Source organism: Lepus europaeus, chromosome 12, assembly GCF_033115175.1.
Source record: "Lepus europaeus isolate LE1 chromosome 12, mLepTim1.pri, whole genome shotgun sequence".
Classification (NCBI taxonomy): domain Eukaryota; kingdom Metazoa; phylum Chordata; class Mammalia; order Lagomorpha; family Leporidae; genus Lepus; species Lepus europaeus.
In genome coordinates, this window is record NC_084838.1 from 64,426,948 (window position 1) to 64,452,639 (window position 25,692).

At 37.9% G+C, this 25,692-nt stretch overlaps 1 long non-coding RNA gene across 1 annotated transcript in view; it reads left to right on the forward strand.

Moving 5' to 3' along the window:
* The first annotated feature begins 1,576 nt into the window (after window positions 1-1,576).
* LOC133771294 (uncharacterized) overlaps window positions 1,577-25,692 on the forward strand; it is a 323,043-nt gene continuing 298,927 nt past the window's right edge. Inside the window, exon 1 of the long non-coding RNA XR_009867558.1 lies at window positions 1,577-1,677. This is a non-coding gene — a long non-coding RNA (uncharacterized LOC133771294). The remainder of the gene's footprint in view (window positions 1,678-25,692) is intronic.

Below are 25,692 nucleotides of genomic sequence, written 5' to 3' on the forward strand. Positions count from 1 at the left end.
TTGGCAATCTATTTTTTAAAAGCACCAACGCAGTGACATTTCTCTTTTTAGCAGGAGACAGAGCATTTGTTTCCTAGAGCTGCATGCTCCCATCACACATAAACGACAGTGAAGTGATAAAAGCTTGCAGCTGGGTTCCTCCCATCCTGCCTACCCGTCCCCCCTAAGTCTGCTCCAGTCTCAATTTCCTGCCTTGCTCAAGGGTCTTACCTTTCCCTCCCCGCACCCGTTTCCCAAGTCTGTGATGCACCACCTTTAATGCATGACCACACCACCTCGGGGAATCTAGAACAAGAAGACACCGGCTCCCCACCCCCCCCCCCCCCCAATTTCTGGCCTCTCCTCAGTATTAACTCTCTCACAGGTTCCCCCCACCGCCCCACCATCACTGGGCAGCGTCCTGCCTCTCCCTTCCAGCCCAGCCAGGCCGCCAAGTCCCCAGCTGGAAACTCTATCCAATATCAGAGGTGAAGCGCATCTTCTGCGCCAAACCGCCTCTGCTCCCTTTCCTACACCGCGCAAAAGTGGGCTCTTCTAAGCACTGGTTGTGTTGCAAATTAAATCTCTGTCCCTGACCCTTCAAAACCCACTTACCCCCTTCACCCTGACCGCCGGCCTCCCTCCAAAGAAAACCGTAAAAGAATCAGATGCACGCGAACACCTGAAGTAGCGCAACCGGGATCCACACCTGGCCAAGTCCTCCGTGGCTTTAGCGGTCGGGAAGAGCCTGTGCCCGATGTGTCCTCCGCTCCCCGCGCGCACCGTTCTAGCCCAGAGTCCTGGAGTCCCGCCAAGGCCCCGGGGTCTCCGGCCCAGTTCCCGGTCGGTCTGCGCCCAACTTCCCCGCCTCCCGCCCCAGCTCGCGCGCCCGCACCGCCGCGGCCGCCGCCTCCCGAGCCGGCGCTCGGAGCATCCCGCGCCGCGTCCTCCCCGCCCCGGCTCCGGGCCGCCAGAGCGGGGCCCGCGCCGCTGGCAGCCATCAAGTGGCTCGTTAAGGAAATGCAGGTGAGTGCGTGCGGCCAAGTGGCTGCAGCTGGAGACGTGGGGTGTGTTGCCTGTGTGCAGGAAAAGGGAGCGCGAGCGAGGAGACGAGCGAGTGCCGGAGCGGCCGGAATGCTCGCCGCCCCTGCCCCCCGCCCCGCCTCGCCCGCAGCCGGCGGCCCGAGCGCGCGGGGCAGTGCCTCGCCCTGACGGAGAGCAGCCGCCTCCTCGCCGTCTTGGCGGCGGCTTCTCTCAGGAGCCGCTCTCCGGCCTCCCCCACCCGGCGCTCCCCTCCCAGCGCGCCCGCTCCTCCTCCGCCTCCTGCTCAGCCTCCTCCCCTCGCGCGGCGCTGACAGCCTGCCTCGGCCGGGAGAGCGCAGGTACTTTGCCTTCAGAATAATTTTCAGGACCCAAGCGAGCTTTCGGGGCGCCTTTTTTTCCCACCCCCACCCCCCCGCCTACCCCCCGGCTTGCTTCGCCTCCGCCCTCCGGAAGAGAAGATTCCCCACTTTGGAAACAATCGGAGCCCGGAGCACCCCAGCAAAGCCAAACCCTGACGCGCTGCTGTGCATGTGTTGTCCCCTCTTGCAGTTGATGCTGGGCCTGTGTGGAATAGAAAGACGGTTATCTCTGTGGGAAGGAAGGAAAAGGGACGACTCCTCGAGGTTTCCAAGGAGGACTGGAGCGGCTGCTTGAGTAAGTAACTGTGCTTTCTGTGTGTCTGGTCCCTGGAGTGAGGCAGGTGCTGAATGCTCTCCCCTCGTGCTGTGCACACTTTGTTCGTTTTACCAGGGAAGAACTTGACTTACATAACTTCACTAGTTCCAGTGTGAGAAGTGGTTTGCTAAGCACGGTTTTTCTTTTTTTCTTTTTGAGGAAGAGCACTTAGGGGACTTCAGTCAGAGCAGCCTACTGGAGATGTGATTTTTCAGCGCTTATTGTTCAAGGGTTCTAGGAAGCCTGGTTTGTGAAACGTTGTTGGTTCTAAGATTTAAGAAAGGTTACCTAGAAAAAGCTTGAGGATTCTAAATCTATTGGCTCCATTCTCCTAACACCTTCAACTGTAGCCCCAAACCACCCCAACTTTGTTCCCTGACTTCAGTGGGTTGATTGTTTTATCTTTAGTTCTAAAGAGCTCCAGGAAAAGAAAAATTGGGTCAAGGAAAAGTTAATAGATGGTTTGAAAATCCTGTTAAGATTTCTTCATGCTTGTAAGTGGATGCTGTGTGGAGGAAAATCCTGAAACTAGCCTTGTTGGAGAAGCTGGATGAAGTTAATTTGGAAAGGGAATGTGAAAAATGCTTTGGAGAGGGCAGGAGCTGAGGCTGCGACTTTGACACAGCAGGTTATAAACTGTGACAGAGGTTCAGCAGCCAGTGACAGGTTTAAGGTGTCTCCTAAGGCTGACTATCTCTGCATCAAAAACTTTTGCAGGCAGTATTTCTCATGGGGCTAACATCACCATGTCAGTAGCTGCAGCATTTCATTAAAAACAAGTAGGACACTCTCCTCTCTCTGTGAAAGGGTTAATGGTACCTTTTCAAAAAAAAGCTATGTAGTCCAACATTTGCCAATATTTTGTAATATCTAAATAAAACCTTTGTATTATGTCAGGAAAAATATAGTTGAGTCAGTTTGTTTTGCACAAGAGGGAGAGAATCAATAACATTTCAGCATTTTTTCTTTATCACTGCCAAATGGATTCTGAATCTAATTCTTCTTGCATTGTTACATATACAGTAGGTACAGTAGGAATTATAATGTAGATGAAGCAGAACTGATTTTTAACACATTCAGAGTTCCTTACACAATAGAACTCATACTGGCTAGTGTAGAATAGAGATTAGCAAAAGTTTATCTGTTTTAACTTTGAATTTTGTTTCAGTACCAAGCACACTTTTATAATAATATAACCTTATACAGTTATAACTCGACTGAGAATAGGAATGACTTACATCATAATTTATTTTGAACAAAACAGTTTTTTATCAAATGATACCTAAGTTTTCTCTCATAATTCATTGTTGATAATGGTAAGGTGGCAAGATTTTTGCCTTTGTACTAACTCAAGAAAGTGTTTAAAAGCAGCTTCATTCAGTGACCATTGGCTTTAGAAATTGTGAATAAGCTAACGTACTGTGGCTTTTTGAGAGGAAGGAGATTTCAGAGTTGTGATTATTCCGTGCTGAAGACTCTGGATATCATGGGGCATAAGTTTAGAAGATGACAAGATAGGACAATAAGACAGTTGATGAAATTGTTGTCACAAACTTATAGATGGCAATCATTTGGTAAAGCATGTGATTGTTTCTTAAGTATTACTGTTTCCTTTCTAAATAGTTTTTCTTAGAGGTATGACTGCCCTCAGCTGCCATTTCAATTATAGGTTTTAAACTGAATTTAAATAATTTAAAATGAAGCTCTTGGTTTATCAGAATTGAAATATAACGTATGACCTCCATTCAATCGTGACCTCAGATATCTGACAGTTGGAAAAAAATCTTAAAAAATAAAAAGGGAGATTGTACTTACGTAGCTAAATTTAACAGTGGTTGAGACATCTTACTACATATATTATTATAGGATACATTTTTCACAGTCTAAAAGCCATGACAGAATTGTTCATCTTGTTCAGATTTCTGAAAGCAAGGATGTATAATTAACGTGGAAACTAAGCTAACACACATTGTGCCCCTGCTTTACTTATGTCATATTGATGAGGAACATAGCCTGAATTAAAACTGTGTCTAGTGTAGTTTAGACAGATTCGGTCACTGTCTGCATGTAATCAAAGAGAATTTTGCCGAAGCTGGGTGGCTAAATTGTCAGCTTTTTTGCCACCAGCTTTCTGTGCTACACAGAGGTAGTTGCAACTTTAAGTTGAAAGAAGAAAGTTGCTAGTGTCAGCAGCAATGTGTTTTATTATGCAATTGTTCTTGTTATTCAGATCAGATAATGGCCCTATGAAATACATAAGCAGTCTGCAGGGAATGAATGATTAATTCCTCTAACGTGTGCTTACTAAAGGAGTTCTTACTAATAAAGAGCTGTATACCTGCATTTGCTTACAGTTGCACTTGGAGAACGCACACTTACTTTTCTTTTCCTTTAATATTAACATAGAATTTACAAGTCTACTGTAACTATAGCAACATAAAGATGATTTTGTAGGCCACATGGTATTATAGTTGATGGAATTCTAGATATGATTATCATTTACTTAAGACACTTAATTTATGAAGTAAAACCATGTTAATTAGGTGTGATACTGGAAGGTGGAACTATTGATAAAATTACTTTTCATTCTGATATGATGTAATATCATTCCTGTATATTATGAGTAGCTTGCAAAATCCAAACATAAACAGATGCAGAGTTCTTACAAGTGAAAATGATTTTCTTTTAACAAGTGAAAAGCCAAAATATTGTTGGGTATATCAAAGAATTGGCTGAATACTACATTAAAATTTTAAAAATGGCTAACAACGGACATGACCTTTGTTGTTACCTCTGGTGTAAATTTTTTCGTCAGTGAGAGAGTATCATTAATGTAACTTTTGATATCCCTACATTCCTACAATTGGATTGTGAGACAGGGTGGTTAATGGACAGGTTATATGTGGTATTTTGAGAAAGAGTTACTAGAAATACATTTACACAATTGAAATTTCCCTGAGTCTTCTTTTGTAGAAATTGCTGAAAAAGTTATTTTAAAAATTATATCATTAAGTAAACATATAACTGTTAATACATCTGTGTGCGAATCTATCTACATGTATATCTATATGTATACTTATATATCACATTTAATATATCAACTTTATTGTAAAATCCCTCTGTTACTGCAGGAAATATCTTAATTTCAGTGATTTTTTTTTTACTTACACCTTAACTGAATTTTATAAACTCCCCCAATGCAAATTATATGATAAATGTATCTGATCATGCCAATTTGACAGTTACAGTGAAAACCAGATGAATAGGTTTTGTACCAAGTTGAATGTCATTTGTATTTATCTATATCCTTACATATTGAAATCCAGTTTCTTTACTATCAATGTCATTTCACTGAGATTTTATGAGATCTTTCAAAAGTCATTTGCTGTCAGCAAAGAATAAGTACATTTCCAGTGGTAAAATCAAATAATACAGAAATTAATCATACTTGCAACAAACTTTCAAACTCTTTTAAAATGAACTTAATGAAGAAAAGTGAATGGAGAATTAAAAAAAAAATGAACACTTTGGTGATTGTGGAAACAAAGGTTTTGGGTTTTCTTCTCATTGTTGAAATTGCCTGTTTGACCCTAGGAAGGTAACTGGGCTTTCTGTACCTGGGTTTTCTCATCTGTCAACTTAAGTGATTGGCCTAGCAATTTAGCAGTCTTCTAATTCCCAAATCTTTTGAAATAAGATGATGTAATTACTCATGTAACTGAGACTCGCAGTTAGCGAACTGTCGGATTGCACATTGACAGTTTTGAGAATCCATATAGCAGTGAGGGGCAACCATCTTCTTTGAGTGAGGGCTGAGGAGATTGTCCTGAAGCTATGTCGGCATGACTTGGACACTGTTGTTAAGTGGATTTTAGTATCTATTTGGAGTGGCTTTGGAGGGGGTGAGTGGAGATTATAGAAGGAAGAAGCTGCAACCAATTCTTCTAAGTCACCTTTTATTCCTGCCCCTGGGACACTATTATGTGCAGAAGTATTTTTGGATTTTGTTAGTCCACTTAATACTAGAAGAATATGGAAACATAAAAAGAAATGCTTAGTGTCATTGGCCTTCCTATTTTCCTTCTTTAATTTCTAGTTATATGCTATTTGATAAAATCACAAATAAATATGCACAATTTAAGTAAATTCATATTGTTGCTTACTTACGTGTCAGTGCTAGCAAAATTACTTCATCCTTTGTGTTTGAAAGAGGTGATTGAGGACTTTGAAGATAGAAGAGACAACATTTTTAATTTCAGAGGCTTTACATCCTAGTTCAGTAGTATCTAGGATTCTACATTTTCAAGTAAATACATAGACGGTAATTTATAAACCTGTTAGTACATAACACAAAATGGTTCCATTGATTAAAGTAGAATACTATCCATTTCGTCTAAAAGATTTGATAATGACAAGACATCTAATCCTGGAAGATGAATACAGAGAGAGAATGTATGCAGTGTTAATTTTAAATCCTTCCTTTTCATAAAGAAAACCCAGAATATATTCCTTGTTAGAATTCATATGGTAGAAATGATGAAATTGGAATCTTCTTTCTCCCTCCAGAAAAAACAATATGGCCAATCCTATCCTTTCTGTGATATAAATATCTCGGTTGTGGCAAGTAGACCAGTATCTGTACAAAATACATATTTTAAATCCCTGGAGACTGAGAGACCATGATATGTGTGCTTTTTTGAATTTGCAAAATATAGCTGCTATAGCCAATTAACTATAGAGTTTATTGCTTTTAATTTTCTGTGTGTATTTATGTGTGTATTTAATACACAATATGGGAATTAGTAAAAATGATGTGCTCAAAAACTTTAGGAGTATGTGTGCAATAACTGAGAAGTAAAAGAGAAATATTTAGACTAGAGAGTAACATACCATTCTTCCCTGATTGGTTCATAAATCAAGTAAAAGTTATATTACCAAGACCTTGACACTTACAAGTCTATGAGTATTCTAAATGTTTTATTATTATAATTACATATTTTAAAAGTTGAGATAATGTGAAAAGATTTTACTTATACTAGTGTATTTTCTTATTAGATGCTTAAAAAGGAAAACAAATTTATGTTTGATTAAATGTATTTTGAGATAAAAGATAGCTTAAGTGTATTTATTTTTAATTGGGATGCATTATATGTGTACTATTTGATTTTCTCTAAGAACAATAACAATAGTATTTTTAAACAATTAGTGAACTTTTGAATTTTTTAAAGACTTAAAGAAGTAAGAGAAGGAGAGGGAGAGAGAGAGAGAGGGAAAGGGAGGAAGAGAGAGAGAGAGAGAGAATCGATCCTCCATCTACTGGTTCACTTTCCAAATGACTGCAATGGCCAGGGCTGGGCCAGGCTAAAGCCAGGAGCCTGGAACTCCATCTGGGTCTCATGTGGGTGGCTGGGACCCATGTGCTTGGGTCATCCTCTGCTGCTTTCCAAGGTACATTAGCAGGGAGCTGTATCCTAAGTGGAGCAGCCAGGACTTGAATCGGAGCTCATATTGGATGCCAGTGTCACAGCAGTGGCTTAACTTGCTGCTCCATAATGTTGGCCCCTGGAATTTTTTAAGCCAGCAAATATTTCTGTAAGCAGTCACACAAGTCTATTGATGCTTTCATTCTACTGGAACTCCTGGGAATTACAGTATTTAAAAACTACCCAAACTTCTATCTCTCAAATGGAATTTGTATTAAAAAGAGGGTCCTTTCAGCAGTCACCTGTACAGAGAACAAATCTGTGCAAGTATTGTGTGCTCATGCTCATATTTAATACTAAATGAGTTTGTACTGGAATTTGTATCATAGGAATAGTTCTATTCCTAGATGGTCCTGGGTCATTTAGGACGGAGGCCTTGAACACAATATCTCTACCACAAGAAATATAACCTAAATCTCAGATTTCATCTCCAGTTCTAGGAAAGATTAATTTCAAGTATAGGAAGCACCACCCTCCCATCCAACCCCCCCCCCCAAAAAAAAAAGAAGCAAGAGCAATAGAGTGCTTTCTGACTCTAAATCTAAATTGATCTCATTCATTTATCCAAAACCATTATTTAGGAAGGAGGAAACATACTCATGTAAGCTGGCATTGCAGGTATGTTCGTTCAATACAGTGACCTAGAATCTTTATGATCAAGATCTGAAATTGTGCTCTTAAGGAGACAAAGGAGTGAGGAGAGGCTAATTAATCTTGAGAGACAATATTATTCCATGTTTAATTCTTTCCACAAAAGGCTATCAAAATGAGACTTAGGTCTTTATATCATAGAGTAAATGGTCATCAGATTCATAACAATGTCAGGCTCACAGCTTAGTTGTGTAGTATTTTCATCTTCTGCTGTTGCTACCATGTATCCATCTAGAACCACTGAATAGGACAGTTCAGTTCATCATTTCAGTCTGCTTTGTTTTTTGTTTTTTTATCTTGCTGGGGAGATTAAGTACAGTGCAGATATTTAGGTAACATATCTACACTGTGCATAGTCCTGAAAATTGCACCCTTTTCTATTTACCAACTTGTCTGTGCTGTCAAGGTAAAATCACATTGTAGGTACCACATTTTGATGTGTACCACAGTGTCACAACATTTTCCCATAATTTGGTCTGCAACTACCTACTGAATCTGTTTGCTAAGGAGTGCTGAGTAAACTCTAAAGTGCTAATAAACATAAAGCTGCTCCAATTGTGACCGACCTGAGAACTTATATATCCACATTATTAAGACATTTTTTATTCTATAGAGAAGATATAACAAGACATTGTTTATGCCCTAAAGTATTTTTAAGACAAAGTATCTCTCCCTTTATGTCACAAGAAAATTTTCAGACACATCACATCCTTTACCATTTTATCCTCTTCATCCGCTGCTGTTAGAGTCAGAGGCATTTCTTCTAGAAGCTGGATGAAATCTGTGTTGCTTATTTGGCAATTGCAAGTTATGCTGTCTTCCACTGCAATTTTTTTGGCACCCTTCCTCATCTTCAAAGAAGGATTTCTTCAGTGCCAATTGCTCATGTGTGTCCCCCTCTCCAAAGTTGTAGAGAGGCAGTAAAACATGATAAGCACACACTGTACTATCCTCATAGCAACATGGTAGAGATACAGAAATAAATCTCCAGACCACTGTGGAAGTTTACAATCTATATATCAATTCCTCATATCATTCAAGCTATGGGTTATGATATGAATTACTGTCAAGATTCGTGTTATTGTTTTCAGCTGTAATGAAAGCATCAAAGCAGATATGTTTTGGTGTTCTGAGAAAGCAGGGCAAAGAAAAAAATGAAGAAATGATATGTATACATATTGATGTGTGAGATATTTTTATAAGAGGCCTTATAATATGTACTTAGGATCTAATACCCAACAGAAAAGAAAGTTGTGCAATTAAAGCTTTCAGAAATGCACTGGAATTGTTTAATATCTCTGAGGTTAATAAACTAATTTAACACCTTTTTATTTTGTTTTTATTTTTAAAGATTTATTTATTTATTTATTTGAAAGGCAGAGCTAGAGAGGCAGAGGCCGAGTCAGAGAGAGAGGTCTTCTATTCACTGGTTCACCCTCCAAATGGCTGCAATTGCCGAAGCTGCGTGGATTGGAAGCCAGGAGACAGGAGCTTCCTCCGAGTCTCCCACATGCATGCAGGGGCCCAAGGACTTGAGTCATCTTCAATGGCTTTCCCAGGCCATAGCAGAGAGATGGATCAGAAGTGGACCAGCCAGAAGTTGAAGCAGTGCCCATATGAGATGCCAGCACTGTGGGTGGCAGCTTTACCCACCACACCACAGCGCTGGCCCCTAATTTCACATCTTGATTTTTGTTGAGGATATCTCTGAAACGTGACTTATGGGAGGTTTCCTCTTGATTCCTTCAAAAAACATTTATCAAAGATGTACCTTTGACCCTGCACCTGCATGGGAGACCAGGAAGAAGTTCCTGGCTCCTGGCTTTGGATCGGTGTAGTTCCAGCCGAAGCGGCCATTTAGGGGGTGAACCACCGGAAGGAAGACCTTTCTCTCTGTTTCTCTCTCTCATTGTCCGTAACTCTACCTATCAAATAAATAAATAAAATCTTAAAAAAAAAGAGAGATGTACCTTTGATAGTACTAAATACGTGCTAGTCAATAGGAGCTTTCAAAAAACAGTGACAAGATAATATATTGTTTTATCCTCAAAAGAAATTTTAGATTTCTGAATTTTACTGATGATTTATGTGCATCATAAAGGAAAAAAAAAGATTCTCATTATTTGTAACTTTACCTTGTATTTCATCAATTAGCTCCCAATGACTTTAGTACCTTTTCAATTGGCTGTTGCTTATAATTTTTAGAGTATGAGGATGTCCAGTGGCTTCTCTGAGTGGATATATTCATTAGTGTCATATGTGCTATCCATTTTTTTTCTACTAGGAAGCATGTCTTTCTAAGAAATGGCTAAGCCTCATTATTTATACCTGGGTGTTTGAAAGTAACAGGGTTTTCTTGGGGTAGAATTGGGTGCTCATAAGGATTGAAGTTTGCAGCTCATTCTCCCATTTCTCTGCCCCTCAGGAAGGTATTTGCACCTTTTAACGTTTTTAGGGACTTGAAGCCTTCCAGTTTTCCCCTGCACCCCATCCTACATGGGAACTGTGACTGGATTTAATATTGCAAATTATACACTGGCTAAGACACTTAGATACTAAAAAAAAAAAAAATAGCCTTTCAAGGTAGTTCATCTTAAGAGTATTCTAATTATATTATAGATGCAAATAGCTGTTTTCAGAAAAAAAAAAAAAAAAAACTCCAGGAAATACCCCGGAATACTTTGGTGTTAAATCTGATGTCCAGTTAACCTGGAGATGAATCAGCTTAAGAGGCGAGGTCAGCAGAGATCACAGTTTCTGCGAGAGAAGACTTTTTTCTCCTTTATTCAGAAGTCCTGTTCCTCCTCTTCTGTTCATTTGCTTTCACTTCTTTGATACCTGGTGCTATAGACACACAGGGATGATTGACTCTCATTTATTTAGAAGAGTATAAAGGGGTTTGCTCTTCAGATTTTCAAATAGGCTATACAGTGTTTGTACAGTTCCCTATCTCTAACATCTCGTTCATCCCATCTAAGCTATAAAAATAAAGCACATTTCATAAATTGTTTATCACTTCTGGTGGTGTTAAAAGAAGGAAGCTGCTGGTGCCGTGGCTTAACAGGCTAATCCTCTGCCTTGCGGCACTGGCACACCGGGTTCTAGTCCTGGTCGGGGTGCCAAATTCTATCCTGGTTGCCCCTCTTCCTGGCCAGCTCTCTGCTATGGCCCAGGAAGGCAGTGGAGGATGGCCCAAGTCCTTGGGCCCTGCACCCGCATGGGAGACCAGGAGAAGCACCTGGCTCCTGGCTTCGGATCAGCGAGATGCACCGGCCGCAGCAGCCATTGGAGGGTGAACCAATGGCAAAAGGAAGACCTTTCTCTCTGTCTCTCTCTCTCTCACTGTCCACTCTGCCTGTTTAAAAAAAAAAAAAAAAAGGAAGCGATTGTAACTTTTGTTTCCAATCAGAGATGACTTCAGAGTCATGCTCATTCTGTCTTCTTGGCTTCTTAAATTTTGTTGTTTCATCATACCATCTCACGAACTCTGGAGAAATCTTCAGATAGAAGGCAATGGTAATAGCTAACATTTATTGTCACCTTACTGTATTCAAGTCCCTATTTTTTTAAGTACTTGCCACGTAATACTTATTTACACTCACATCAGCTCTGTGAAGTTGATAAAATCATTATCTTTAATTTACAGGTGAAGAAGCTAAAGTTCACAGAGGCCAAGTAACTTGGCCCAGGCAGCACAGCAAGATAAGCACATATGGAGGAATTTTGCATGCAGACCCCACATTTTTTAAAAAAAGTTTTATTTTATGTATTTGAAAGACAGAGAGAAAGGGAGACAGACAGGTAGATAGATACAGACAGACCTTCCATCGCTGGTTCACTCCCAGATGGTTGAAATAACTAGGGCTGGGCCAGGCCAAAGCCAAGGACTTTTTTCTGATCTTCCACGTGGGTGCAGGGGCCATGGACTTGTGCCATCTTCCGCTGCCTTCCCAGGCACAGTAGTAGAGAGCTAGATGGGAAATGGAGCAGCCAGGACACTACCTGCCCCCCAATTGGTTTCTGGCATTGCAGGCAGCAGCTTTACCCGCTAAACCACAACATCAGCCCCCAGATCCTACATTTTTAACCATTTAATTATATTGATGCCTTGGTAGAAATGTATTTCTTAGATTACAACATGTTTTTATACATGTACAACATTAGTAAGCAAGAGGAATGCTACAGTTGAATAGCAGTTCAAACTTGTATAGCACGAGTTTAAAAAGTGAGGGATCCAGAACATCTCTTTTTTAAAATACAATTCTTTTCAAGTGAAGCAAGCACAAGTTATCTTAAGTAAATGATTGTACATGTGAAGGCAGCAGGACATGCATTGTGAAAGTGCTATTTAGGTGGACAGAGAAGGATTGGGCAAATCGCATGAAGGCAAGCTAATATTATATATTTCCTGCCAGATTTGAGTGAGTAAGCATGGTGTCACAAATGCTTTTGAGTGTAATCTTTTTGTCTATTTGGAATTTTTGATCCTGCAGAGAGAGAACCTATCGTTCTTTCCCTCTGGGGTTTCTCCAATCAGGTCTCCTTGCATGTAGCTTCTGTAACTCAGGGCTCTATAGCCTGTTAACCAGAGACTTTATGCTGCATCAGCTCCTTAAACACATTGCTACATTTCGTGACTGGTGACCAACAGCCAGTTTTTGAGAACCTACCCTGAGCTTTGACTTGGTTAACCCTTCTTGAGAGGCATGGCAGAATGGGTATGTGGAAGTAAGGAAGACAACTCAGGATGCATTATGGAGTGAAGGTAAGGGTTGAGAGAGGGGTCCTATCTGCTAGTGACTATTATTTAGAGTATTTTCATGGATGGATGTCCTCAGTTAATGTAAGGATGCTGATCATAAACAGTAAGTTATAAGAATGCTGATCTTAAAGAAGTAAAGCAAAACAAAAATTGACCCTGTAGTAGTCACATTTATCAAGATTATTTGGGGGTTGGGATTTTGACACACTGGGTTAAGTCATCACTTGTGATGACTGAGTCTCTTAATGGCAAGCCTGGTTCTAGTCCTGGCTACTGAACACTTCTGGTCCAGCTTTCTGTTAATGTGCCTGGAAGACAGCAAATAGTAGCCCAAATACTTCTGTTCCTGCCACCCATGTTGCAAACCTGGATGGAGTTCATGGCTCCTATTTTCAGCCTACCCTTGCTCTAGCTCTTTTGGGTATTTGGGAAGTAAACCAGCAGGTAGAAGATTTCTGTCTTTCTATGTCCCTCTGTCTCACTCTGCCTGTCAAATAAATAAATCTTTTAAAAAATTACTAATTTTTGTGGGCTACTTAGTATTTGTGCCTCACTGTAATACATCCTATTATTTACATCACTGTTATACATTGTATTCAATTTATTATAAATTTTAATTTCAATAGCAAACTTTCATTTTCCTATGTTTTCTTCCACTTGTTAATCACTGTTTTTAAATTGTATAATTACTGCATACTTGGCACATAAAATAAATAGAAAGTATATGAGTTAAAGCATAATTCATGGTTTAACCTTTAGATCATTTCAATAGAAAAGTGAAAGTTACTCCATATTAACCAAATTTTAAAAAGATGAATAAATTAATTTTCAGTAAGTGTTACTGGGTTTCTATTAAATGATAGATGCATGATACATGTTGAAAGAAAGCTGGTGCCCTAATTCTGAAAGGCAGGAGAAACACATGGATTTTATATAAACTTAATAGAAATGCTGCAAGACTTTTAAAAGTTTAACAAAAAATTAGTTTTCCTCTTTTACAACTTATTGAATCAATACCTCTTATTTCTTAGGTATACATTTGTCAAATTATAATTTTAACTAACACCACCAGATGGCAAAGCACATACAAAAATTACTTTTTCCCTCTATTAGGAGAGATACATGAAATCAATATCCAAAATAGAAGGATAAAGTTAAAAATGTAAAATTAAAATTGTTTTATGACTTGTGTTTGAAGAGCTGTAAGGCTCTTCTTTTTAAGTATGAAAGGTATGCAAACACTTCATGAACAGGGTAATTGGATTATCTTTTCCCCTGTGAGACAGCTGCCTACTTCCCTAAGGTCTTCTGATGACTTATTAAGAAAATTCAGTGAATTTCCAGTTGTAAAGTAGAAATTTGAGGAGTAGCAAATTTGCCTGATGAGGCAGCTTTATGCTGCAAACATGTCCGCTGGAGGTGTTCATAGAAATGCTGAATGTTAAGCTTCTTGGTAGGAGCTGGCTTTGGCCTTCTGTCTCTGAAAAAACTTGACAGAAGATCGGTGATAAAAAACACAAAATGAATTCCTGCAAAGTTAAATGTACCAGCAATATTATAATTCCATTTATTTTTTTATAAAGAAGATGTAATCTTGATTCCAAAATTTTTTCTTTTTAATAATTTCTCGGCTGATGCCCTGGCTTAACAGGCTAATCCTCCGCCTTGCGGCGCCGGCACTCCGGGTTCTAGTCCTGGTTGGGGCGCCGGATTCTATCCCGGTTGCCCCTCTTCCAGGCCAGCTCTCTGCTGTGGCCTGGGAAGGTAGTGGAGGATGGCCCAAGTGTTTGGGCCCTGCACCCCATGGGAGACCAGGAGAAGCACCTGGCTCCTGGCTTCGGATCAGCGAGATGCGCCGGCCGCAGCAGCCATTGGAGGGTGAACCAACGGCAAAAAGGAAGACCTTTCTCTCTGTCTCTCTCTCTCTCACTATCTACTCTGCCTGTCAAATAATAATAATAATAATTTCTCATTGTTCCCGAAATGTAATATATACATTATTTGTAAGATATATTGGATTAGGTCTCCACAAGCAATCAGACGAAATAGGTTTAGTTCATTAGTTAAAAAAAGCAAAATTTGCAGCTTCAAGTATTTTTTTTTTTAACATGTCTAGGTGTTCTCATTAAATTTTAGCATCCACATTTAGCTCAGCTACCACCAAAAAAAAAAAAAAAAAAGATACATGTAAGTGACTAAGTCCTGTCAGGCTCAGTCTTACTGTGTATTAATTCTTTCCGTATGGTTATATCTTTATTTCAGGGTCTTACTAAATCTTTCCCATATAACTACTTCCTATCTCTTTGCCTCCACCTCACATCCTCTCTTCTCTGCCATGGAAGAATGCATTTTTAATGCACATCTGATCGAACTTAAAGCACTACGTGAGTCCTTATTGTGTGAAGGGTGATATTAGAAACATCTTGGTGTGACATAAGGAGATTTTCATTACCCAGATTGTTAACTACCATTTCATCTTTATTTCATGTCACCTTTTTGTCCATAGAATTTTATAATAAAACTATAAAACACCTTGGGGTTAAAATTGAATAATTTAGGGAGCATGTAATGAAAATTATAATGATGAAAATTTATAATTGTATTCCTTCTGTTGAAGAGGCTGTCTCACATTTTGTTATATATATCCTTCAAACACCATTTTTGAACTTGATTTCTGAGCTCTTATTTGAGTATCTTTCCAATCCATGACACGTTTTCCAACAAATCCAACTTTTGAGGGACATCTTTCCGTGGCTTTGCTCAAAGTGGACCGCCTACTATATTATTTCTGTACAACAAATTGATCAGATTCTGTTGTTTCCCAGCATCCAGGGCCTGCCATACAAAGTAATGATCTCGAGCAAAATTTTATGTTGTGTTTCCCCTGCCAACTCTGAAGTGGTCAGCCTCCTTTGGCTCACAGTCCTGGAACTGTGTGGGTTTCTTACTGTAGCCCAGCCTCCGTAGATTCAGGCTTGATCCTCACAGCTTGGCTGAGCGCCAGATCTTTGTTGCTGGAGATGTTACTGTAACATCTGTTGAGTATGGCACATGTAGAGTTACTCTCATCAATCTTAAGAATTTGGGTGCACTTTCCAGGCATGTGGTACACATTGTATAAAATGAAATCTGTTTTGAAGAGCATTTTGCAGATCAAAAATGGAAGCAGTACATAAAATGTTTTCTTTCCCAAGGTACCGTAGATAGAATTTCCAGAAAAACTTTGTGGGATATTTATATAATATATGACCAATTTTAAGTGGAATTGGCAAATGAAAATGTACTTTTAAGAAATTTCAGGGAAATTTGTTTATATAATAGTTTGAATAAATCATTGATTTTTTTAAGTTGGTCAATTATTATTTGCCTTGGGAAAAGTTCCACAGATTTTAAAAATGATACAAGATAAAATAGGTTATATAAAAATAGCTTTCATCTCTATTGTATATGATCTTTTTTAAAAAATTTATTTTATTTTTATTTGAAAGAGTTACAAAGAGAGGTAGAGACTGAGAGAGGTCTTCCATCTGCTGGCTCACTCCCCAGATGGCTGCAATGGCCAGAGCTGTGCCAATCCAAAGCCAGGAGCCAGGAGTTTCCTCCAGGTCTCCCAGGTGGGTGCAGAGGCTCAAGGACTTGAACCATCTTCTGCTGCTTTCCCAGGCCATAGCAGAGAGCTGGATTGAAGAGGAGCAGCCAGGACTAGACCTGGCGCCCATATGGGATGCCGGTGCTTCAGGCCAGGGCTTTAACCCGCTGCACCACAGCGCTAGCCCCCCCTATACAAATAAAATGCATGAACCCTTTCTTTAGAACACTTTCATATGTAATGTGATAGCTATGGAAATATTGTTATTCAAAGTAAAACATTCCCATTACCTAAAGAACCTCTAATACTGGAGGAATATGCGTTTTTCAATCAGTGACCAAAGAGTATGATTATTGAGTTTAGTCTATTGGAGGAAGTAGGGGACTATGATTGCTATAAGTACCTCTTTAGAAGGGGAAAGAGTCTGATTGTTTTGTTATTGGTGAAAATTTTACAGAAGAAAAATAGTTTTTTTTGTGTGTGTATGTGTGTGGATTTTGTTTGTTTTGCTAATAGAGTAATCATGAATCATTTCAATCTGTAAAATTTAGAATTGGTTATTCTCAGTAAGCATCCTAGCCACCAAACAAACATTGGAATAGTTCCGAAAGTTTAAAATATCCATGACCCAACTTTGGGGGAAAAATTGCAATGTTTGTCATGGCCAATATTTCTCTGCTTATTTCTTTGATTTTACTCATATAATAATGAATTTTAAAGTCCATTCCCTGCATATGAGGACATATTTCAAAATTCCTAATTAATATCAACTCAAATGGACTTAAAACACCTGTTACTCTAGTTCTATACTGCAACAGTAGGAAAGTAGATATTGTCACTTAAGTATTCAGCATTCAATATTGAATAAATGAGATCACAGACCAAGCTCCTAAAATCAAAAGCTAACCAAACAAATATCTTAAACAAAATACAATTATTTATCTCACTTACTGGTTCTAAAGTGAGTTGTTCTGCTTGATAGGGTGACATTGTTTTACAAGATTATTCATGGGCCCAGGTTTCTGCCTTCTTATTGCTTAGCCATCACCTAGGAATGGTCCCCATCTGCAGGGTCACACTTTGGTGATGGATGGAAGGGAAGCCAAGTAAAACAGACTTGGACAAGGGAATTTTTTTTTCAGTCCCATCGAACCTAGTCATGTGATCATGCCTAGCTGTAGAGAAAGCTAAGAAGTATAGTCCACAGCTGGGTAGTTATGTACTCAGCCAAAGGATAATGTATTGAAATCGCCAGTGTTCTCTACCCATTTACTCCTCATCTTATTAAAATTTGGTGGTGGCTTGTATTTCTCCATTTCTTTCCTTTGTTCTCCTTATATCATCTACTGTCCTTTACTCTCTGAATCTAGAATAGGTTGTTTGGATATCTTGTTATAGTTTGGAATGTATTGTTGTTTACTGTATGTATAACTCTAGCCATTCATTTTGCTAATAAGGAAGAAGTGATATTGACCAACAAGTTCTTATGACTAGTTTCCTGGAAATAAAGGTGAAATTAATATTCAGATGATTTACCCTGTAGTCCACACTTCCGTGCTATAGAGAGAATGACATTTTATGTAATTTTGATTTATTTCCTATATACATTCATCTAAAATGTAACATTTTAAAGGACATTGCTACAATGTTATTGCTGTCTCTTCACCATCATTTTCCTTCCAAGTTGCTCATTCTGTTGTGCTGTGTTTTTGAGTTCTAAGCAGAAACCACTGGCAGTTTGTTATGTAGATTATGATACTAGGTCTAGGGCAGTTCTGTTTTCTGAAGACTCATCTTCTTTGGGGTAGAAAATTCAAAATTCATAATACTGATGATAGAACGGAATATAATGTCTTTGGAATAAAATCCAAGATGAAATAAAAATGCTTTAATAAAAGCATAAAATCAATATTCTGTACTTATAATTTATATCTCTTCATGTGTGGTAAAATTTTTTGAGTTTAGACTTATGAATCTGAAGCTGTGGCTTTCTGACCACTTGACCTATGGTGCAGTCGTCTGATACAACTGTCTGTTTCTCTAGTGAATCCTGCTACTAGGTTTGAAGAGGACAGCAAATGCTTTTACCTTACATCACACCCATCCATCAGGAATGTGTTAGCTCTCATGCTTTTCCTGGAATGAAATGTTAAGAAATTGTCAGAGAATCAAAATATCAAGCAAGTTGATAGCAGGCCCAACTAGAAAAGAGCCAGTATTCAATAAAGTCATGTTATGTTCTTTATAGAAACTGTAGAATGTCCTACTGGAAAGGATAAAATGTTTGTTACTGATATTCTGGCTGTAAATAATGCAAGAGTAAACAGTTTAATAATTTCAATTAATTCTGAAGTGTAGCTTTAATTTTTCTAATTACAGCCAATATTCTTAAATCTGGGACTTCTCGTGGAAGTTAATGAAATCTTTGCTTACCATTGCAGTTATATTATAGAACCTGCTGTTAAAGTGCAGAATGCTTTAATTAAGATATTTTCTAATCTAAAATGAGTTGTTCAACTCCTCAAAAAAAGTTTTAAGTCATACATTACTTGAAAATGGGTGTTAAATGAAGTCCAACTATGTTTTTTGATTTCTGTCTATTGGTTTCATGTTTCAGTAGTATTAAAATGCTAGTTATTTCTTCATGGAGTCAAATGCTGAATCATTACGTAAACTCAATACATTTATTTGATGAATGAAACCCTGATTATGATCAGAGTGTACTTATTCAAAGCATAGCTTGTTATAAATTTGTTTTTGATACACAAGATCAAATAAAATGTTAAATTGTGTAAATAAACTATTTAGCATGTGTATTTGCATATGCTAAAAATTCCAAGAGACAGTCTGGATACCAAATAGTGTATTTGGGGAACAAATTTTTTCAGTACCCTTTGATGTCCTGTATTATTTGTGCTGTTAGTAATGAAGTGTTTTCTCCCCCAGGTATCTATGGTTTCTCATTTTATGTATGTAATAGTAAAAAAATAATTAGAAGATTTTATCAAATCCTAGAGAAGACTCCTTAATAATCATTACAGAAATGTGTACTGTTTTTAGTGCATCTGAGACAACTCTTTTAGGAACACCCATACATCTCCATGTTTGATTTGATTTACTTGGCAAAATTATATATACTACCTAAGACGTTGTCATTACCAGTCATGTTTCATGTGTTTTAGTGTAAACAAATTTTTTAGGAGTAAATGCAAATACTCTTAAATAGCTATAAGGCTATTGTCTGGCAGTCTAGTCAATTCTAACATATATAAAACATTTTCTTTAACAAAATAGTTATTTTCCTTTAACTTCCATTCTACTAATTTCTCATTTTTCACATTTTACTATGTCTGCAATGGTGTCTACTTTTATACCCAATTTGGAGTCATGGATATTCTTGTATAATTCACTGCTTAGTAATAAAAATACTTAATATACATATTAAATTTTGCCATTTATAAGGAATAATGCACATTTTAATCTTATTATCTGCTTCTTATATTTTATTCTACTGTTGAGAACATAAGCAAATATTTTCAAAGAATGATCTACAAATGGCAAACAGAAACATGAAAAAAGGCTCAGAATCACTAGCCATCAAGGAAATCAAAACCACAATGAAGTTTCACCTCACCCCAGTTAGATAGCTATCAAAAAATAACAAGTGCTGGTGAGGTTATAGAGAAAAAGATACTCCAATATACTGTTGGTGGTAATGTAAGCTAGTATAACCATTTGGAAGACAAGATGGAGAATCCTCAGAAATCTGAAAATAGGTCTCCCATATGACTCAGCCATCCTACTTCTCAAAATATCAGCATATGAAAGAGTTATCCATATCCCCATGTTTACAGCAGCTCAATTCACAACAGCTAAGTGATGGACTCATCCCAGATGTCCATCAACTGATGACTGGATAAAGAAAATGTGGTATATATTACTTCAGAATACTACTCAGCTATAAAAATAATGAAATTCTGTCTTTTCCAACAAAATTGATGCAACTGGAGACCATTATGCTTAGTGAAATAACAGGACCCAAAAAGACATATATCATGCTTTATCTGATTTCTGCTAACTAAAATACAGAGTACAACAAACCCCCACTAAATTGACATCTTATGATTTTATTATTATCTATAGTTGATCTCCTGTGGAACAGTGGTCTTTCTAGTTCTTACTTATCAAACACCGTGTTTAGTAGAATATTGTGCCTGTGATTGTAAATTGGGAGTATGTTATCACAAAAATTAAAAGAAGCAAGGAAGGAAAGAGGCAAGAGGGAGGAAAGTATCATTATGTTCTTAGAATTCCATGTTTCAAATACATGAAATCTCTTCTTTTTATATCAATAAAAAGTAAAATAAGTAGTTATATTAAAAAATTAATCATTGGTTACAACACTAAAATATTTTAAACCAAAACTTTCTTAGTAATTGCTATACTTTAAAGACCTAAACTACTGCCTGTGTGTGACAGGATCTTAACAAATGACAGTGAATAAAAAGTGTTGTGAATGTGGCTATAACAAACACTTTAAATATAGACAAAGTGCTTCTGGGAAGTTTTAACAAATTCTGCTTGTGTTCAATATAAGTTCTGTAACAAAAAGTGATTGACAGGTTTTATTTATTTATTTTTATTTAAGAGGCAGAGAAAGAAAAGACAAAAGGAAAAGTTATTTCACTCTGAGATGGCCGAAGCTGGAAACGGGCAGGAGCTAAGAATAAGGAACTCAACCTAAATTTCCCACATGGTTGAGAAGAACATGGTCATTACATCCATTATCAGGGCCTCCCAGGATCTGCATTTCTAGGGAGCTGGAGTCTGTAGTTGAAGACTAGAACAGAACACAGGCATTTGAATGTGAAATGTGGGCATTTTATCTATGAGACAACATCTTTGCCTATTGATAATTTCTTTAATATAAACTTTTTAAATGCATGTTTAATAATGACATTATTAGAAATAATCAAATTGTGACTTCCAGCTCTGTGACTTAACTGAATTTTTAATCTTGGGACAGTTACTACTATCAGAAAACTTCTATTTTCTCATCTGAGAAACAATTTTCTCTCATCTACCTTAGTATATTTTTGTAGAATTATCCAAGAAAGCAAATGTAGCAGCATGATCTGTTTGTGTGTGTATGTGTTTGTTTGTGATGTCTGATTGTGGAGGATTACAAAAAAAAAAAAAAAATGACTTGAGAGGAAAGTAGCCATAATGAATTCAAAGACTTCACTATAAATTAGACACATAGAGGGCTGGAGGTAATGCCAGTATCTGGCCCTTTCTCCATTAGGTTGTATAGTTTTTAATTAATATACACTGGGTTCTTACATATGTATATTTTTCTTACTAAACATCAAGATAAGGTTCATAAGTTTGTAAAAAGTCCTTTCTTAAATTTATGTTGAAAAAGTACAATGGTATATTAGGTTTTTTTTTCCCCCAACAAAGTAGCAAGATTAAAATGCAGTTAAAATACATTTTAAGGTGGGCTTTGGAAAACATAATGCAGTTCTCTGGCTCATGTACATAATTTTAATTTGTATAGAAATTCATAATGACATCTATGAATACGTAAAATAAGATAGTTCTTGGAACTATTAGTTAATGTGGGAATATTGTTTCTAAGGCGTAGACATGACTCTGAACTTGAGAAGCAGAGCCAAAAAGCCAAGCCCATTGCTTATGTAGGTTCAGTTTATTTGGTTATCTAACTGGGAAGGAAATGTGTCTTTCTGAAAGACCCTAACTAACTGGGAAGGAAATGTATCTTTCTGAAAGACCCTAACTACGTTTGCTTCACTTTGAAGAAATTTAGAGCCAAGATGGCTTACTGAATTGTCACTAATTTTTCCAATTTATTTGGAAGTAATTATTGCTTCTTTGAGGGAAAATTCGTGCAAAGCTATTCAATTAGTTGTAAATTGCCTCATTATCTTTTATAGTTCATCTCTGTTTTTATTTTTAATTTACTTTCACCATTAATTTTCTTTAATTAACGATTGACATGAAAAAAATTCTTACATCAGCTGCTTAGATAATTAATACTTTCCTATGGATTCCTTTAGAGATAGTAATATGTTAATGGATGCTTTGGTTTGATCTGTGCCTTGTTTTCACTCTGAAAATGGTACCTCTACAGATTAGACAGAAATCACACAATATAAGCAAATGAGTTATTTTAAGTTCTAAGGTTAATGTATGGTCTAGTTCTAGCCTATAAACAGTTATCAAATGGGTCAAATTGCCATTATTATTACTTTCTTTGGTGGTTGACTCTCCTGAAAGACTTCCTTTTCAGCCACAGCTGGACAACATGAAAGTAACATTTGTATCACTTCTACATCTTTAAAGTGCAAATGATTCTGTGAAGAAGAGGCATTTTTCATTTAATTTGGTCCTGTGACACAGCTGTGCTAAGAAATGTGTGTCCATACTTCAGCACAAGGATACCAAATATTTTATCCTAGTCTGCCCTCACCACAGACCTTTGCACTAGTAGATCTCGTGTGATACCTCATTAGATAGAATAATTGTGGCAAGGGTGTGACCTTGTACCTCTGAAGCAGTCTCCCATTCGATGGATGGTGGGAATGACTAAGTGGGTCAGTCTCTGAAGATTGTGAGCCATTCGTTCTCATTAGCTGCCAGCCACAAAACTCCAACGCACCAAGTTGTTGGAGAAATGCGGCGGTTTATTGAAGACATTTCTGTGTCTGCCTCTCTTCAGGCAATCAGCAGTTCAAAGAACATAAATTAACTGAAAACTCGGGTATAAATAGCATCACTTTATTTTTGCCATATGAAGCTCTTTGCTTTCATTTACTCTGATTTGATATTAATCATCAATCGTAATTTCATAGGTGCTTATCCTTTAGAATTTGGTTAAATGAAGAAGGAAAAAGGCACTTCTGGTGTCCCTATTAAAATGTATAAAAGCGATATTGGTTTCAATTGTACTTGAGATGTGTGCAATGTAATGTCTCCCTTTTTTAGGAAGAGATAAAGAACAAATGTATATTTAAACCTGGAAGTAAACGTCCTCTGTAATTACTGCATGAAAAGGGTATATAATCTGCTTGCTTAGGCTTATTCTACTTAATGAAATATAATTTTTGGAAGGGGGATGGTGACTAAATGATTTAAAGCAAATAGGAAAGATTGAAGCACAACAGAAAAGGGGATTTTCTAATTTTTAGGAAGAAAAGGAAAAAAAAATTCTGAGTACTTCACATTTTAAGATAAATTGATAAGTTTTGTGCTGTTTACATATGGTTTTAAAAACAAATATGCTGGCTGTAGTGCAATGGGAGAGAAGTGGCCTATATAAGAAGAGAAAGCATCATTTTGGGTTAGAAGAAATATTTTTGAAATGGTAGATTTTCTTCTTCCTGTCCTAGCAATAAGGGAAGAAAAAGACATTTTGTACAGGTTACAAATAGACTTAAATCTTTATATAGAAATATGTTTTGCGTCAAGATTTTCTCTTCATTTGAAAATAGTTCATTAAAATCATTTTGCTCAAGTTCTGAAACGTTGTCTGTCTGCCAAAATTCTTAGAGAATTCCCAGTGTCTTTTTAATAAGAAGGGTGTCACATATATTTAAACAGGATCACTCATGGTGTAGCCTTAGAGAAACATAAGCCTATTTAGAACAAGAACCCAGTTACAAAGACACTCGATGACCAGGAAATCCCAAATTGCTTCTTTATTTTTGTATATAATCTGTTGGTCTAGGTTGAACCAGCTTTTGATTATAAAATGAATCAGGTTTGTAATAATACCCAAATCATGTAGACTTTGAATTCCCACCTTTTGAATTTCAGAAATTTGGGGCCTTTAACAATGTCATTTCCAATGTTTTAATTCTTTTTGTCTTTGTTTCTTTTACCTTACATTTGCTCTATAGCTTCAGTGCTAAGTTTATCACCTGGGAGCTTGTTAGAAATGCAGAATCTCAATCCCCATCCTGACCATATGAATTATCATCTTCCTTTAACATGACACCCTGGTGTTTCTTATTGAAGTTTGAGAAGCGCTGCTTCAAAATACAATTCTATGATCTGATGTACTTGCAAAGTGCTGCATCACTTTATTCCACACAGAACGTATTCAGCCAAGTGCTGGGCTTTATTTCATTGAGTTCGTTGTTACCTGTGGCCGAGATCATAATACTTTCCTTATAAGATGTTATAATCTTCCATCCTTTAACACATGCTTCAAGTCATGAAGCATGTTTTTTTCCTTCTTCAGTGGACATTAGAAGAAAGCAAGCTATAATTTTAAACTTTTCTGAAATTTTGGGGATAACAACAGGTGAGTGTACCCACAAAGTAACTTAAAATTGCATGTTCTGTTTGGCTGGTTTTAGTTCACAGTCTCAGCTGTGGTCCAGGGGCCTCATGGCATACTTCCCCACTTAGCTCACAGCTCCTAGCAGGACAAGTTCCTAAGGAGTTCGTACCTCATTCCTAGGAAATTTTGGCAGAATAATGTGTTGTTTCTGTCTTCCTTCAGTCCAAGACTCACCACTAGAGTATCGCTGCTTTATTCTGGATCAAGCCTTGTATTAATTATCTGTTGCACAAATTGCTCTAATGGTGACTTAAAAAGTAAAATTCATTAGCTAAGTTTCTGTAGTTCGAAATGTGGGAATGGCTCAGCTGAGTGGCTTTGACACAGGACATCTCACAGGACAAAACGGCAGCATCAGGGGTGGAGGAGAGGCTTGCTGTACTCTTAGGCCTGGCTGGAGATGGAGGACCTGCTTGTAAACTTCAATTTCTTATCACCTAGCCTCAATAGGGCTGATCATGACATAGTAGGAGAGATAGGTGGAGTATATCTGAGCAAGAGAAAGGAATGCCACACTGTCATTTATGACCTCAATAACACTGAGCCACTAAGTTCAGTCTACAGGCAATAGGTGGGAGTAATAAATGGGTATATTCCAGGATGCTGGGATTATGGGAGCCCACCAGTCAATTTCTTAAGATATTAACTAGTAATTTCCTCAAGGAATAACCTTGCTTTTTGCTCCCAGAAAGGCAGTTTCACCATATGTTGCAGTAAATAGTCCACATGTACATTAATGGGCAGAGGTCCTTTGCACGGTTTTAAATAATCTTCAGCTTTGTGAGCTGGTGCTGTGGCCTAGCAGGTAAAGCTGCCACCTGCAGTTCTGGCATTTCATATGTGTTCCAGTTCATGTTCCAGCTATTCCACTTCTGATGCAGCTCTCTTCCATGGCCTGGAAAATCAGTGGAAGGTGGCCCAAGTGCTTGGGTCCCTGTACTTGCATGGGAGACCTGGAAGAATCTCCAGGCTCCTGGCTTCGGTTCAGCTTGGCTTTGGTTCAGCTTTGCTGTGGTCATTGAGGCCATTTGGGGAGTGAGCCAGCAGGTGGAAGACCTCAATCTCTCTCTCTCTCTCTCTCTCTCTCTCTCTCTCTGTCTGTCTGCCTCAGTAACTTTGCTTTTCAAGTAAATAAATAAAT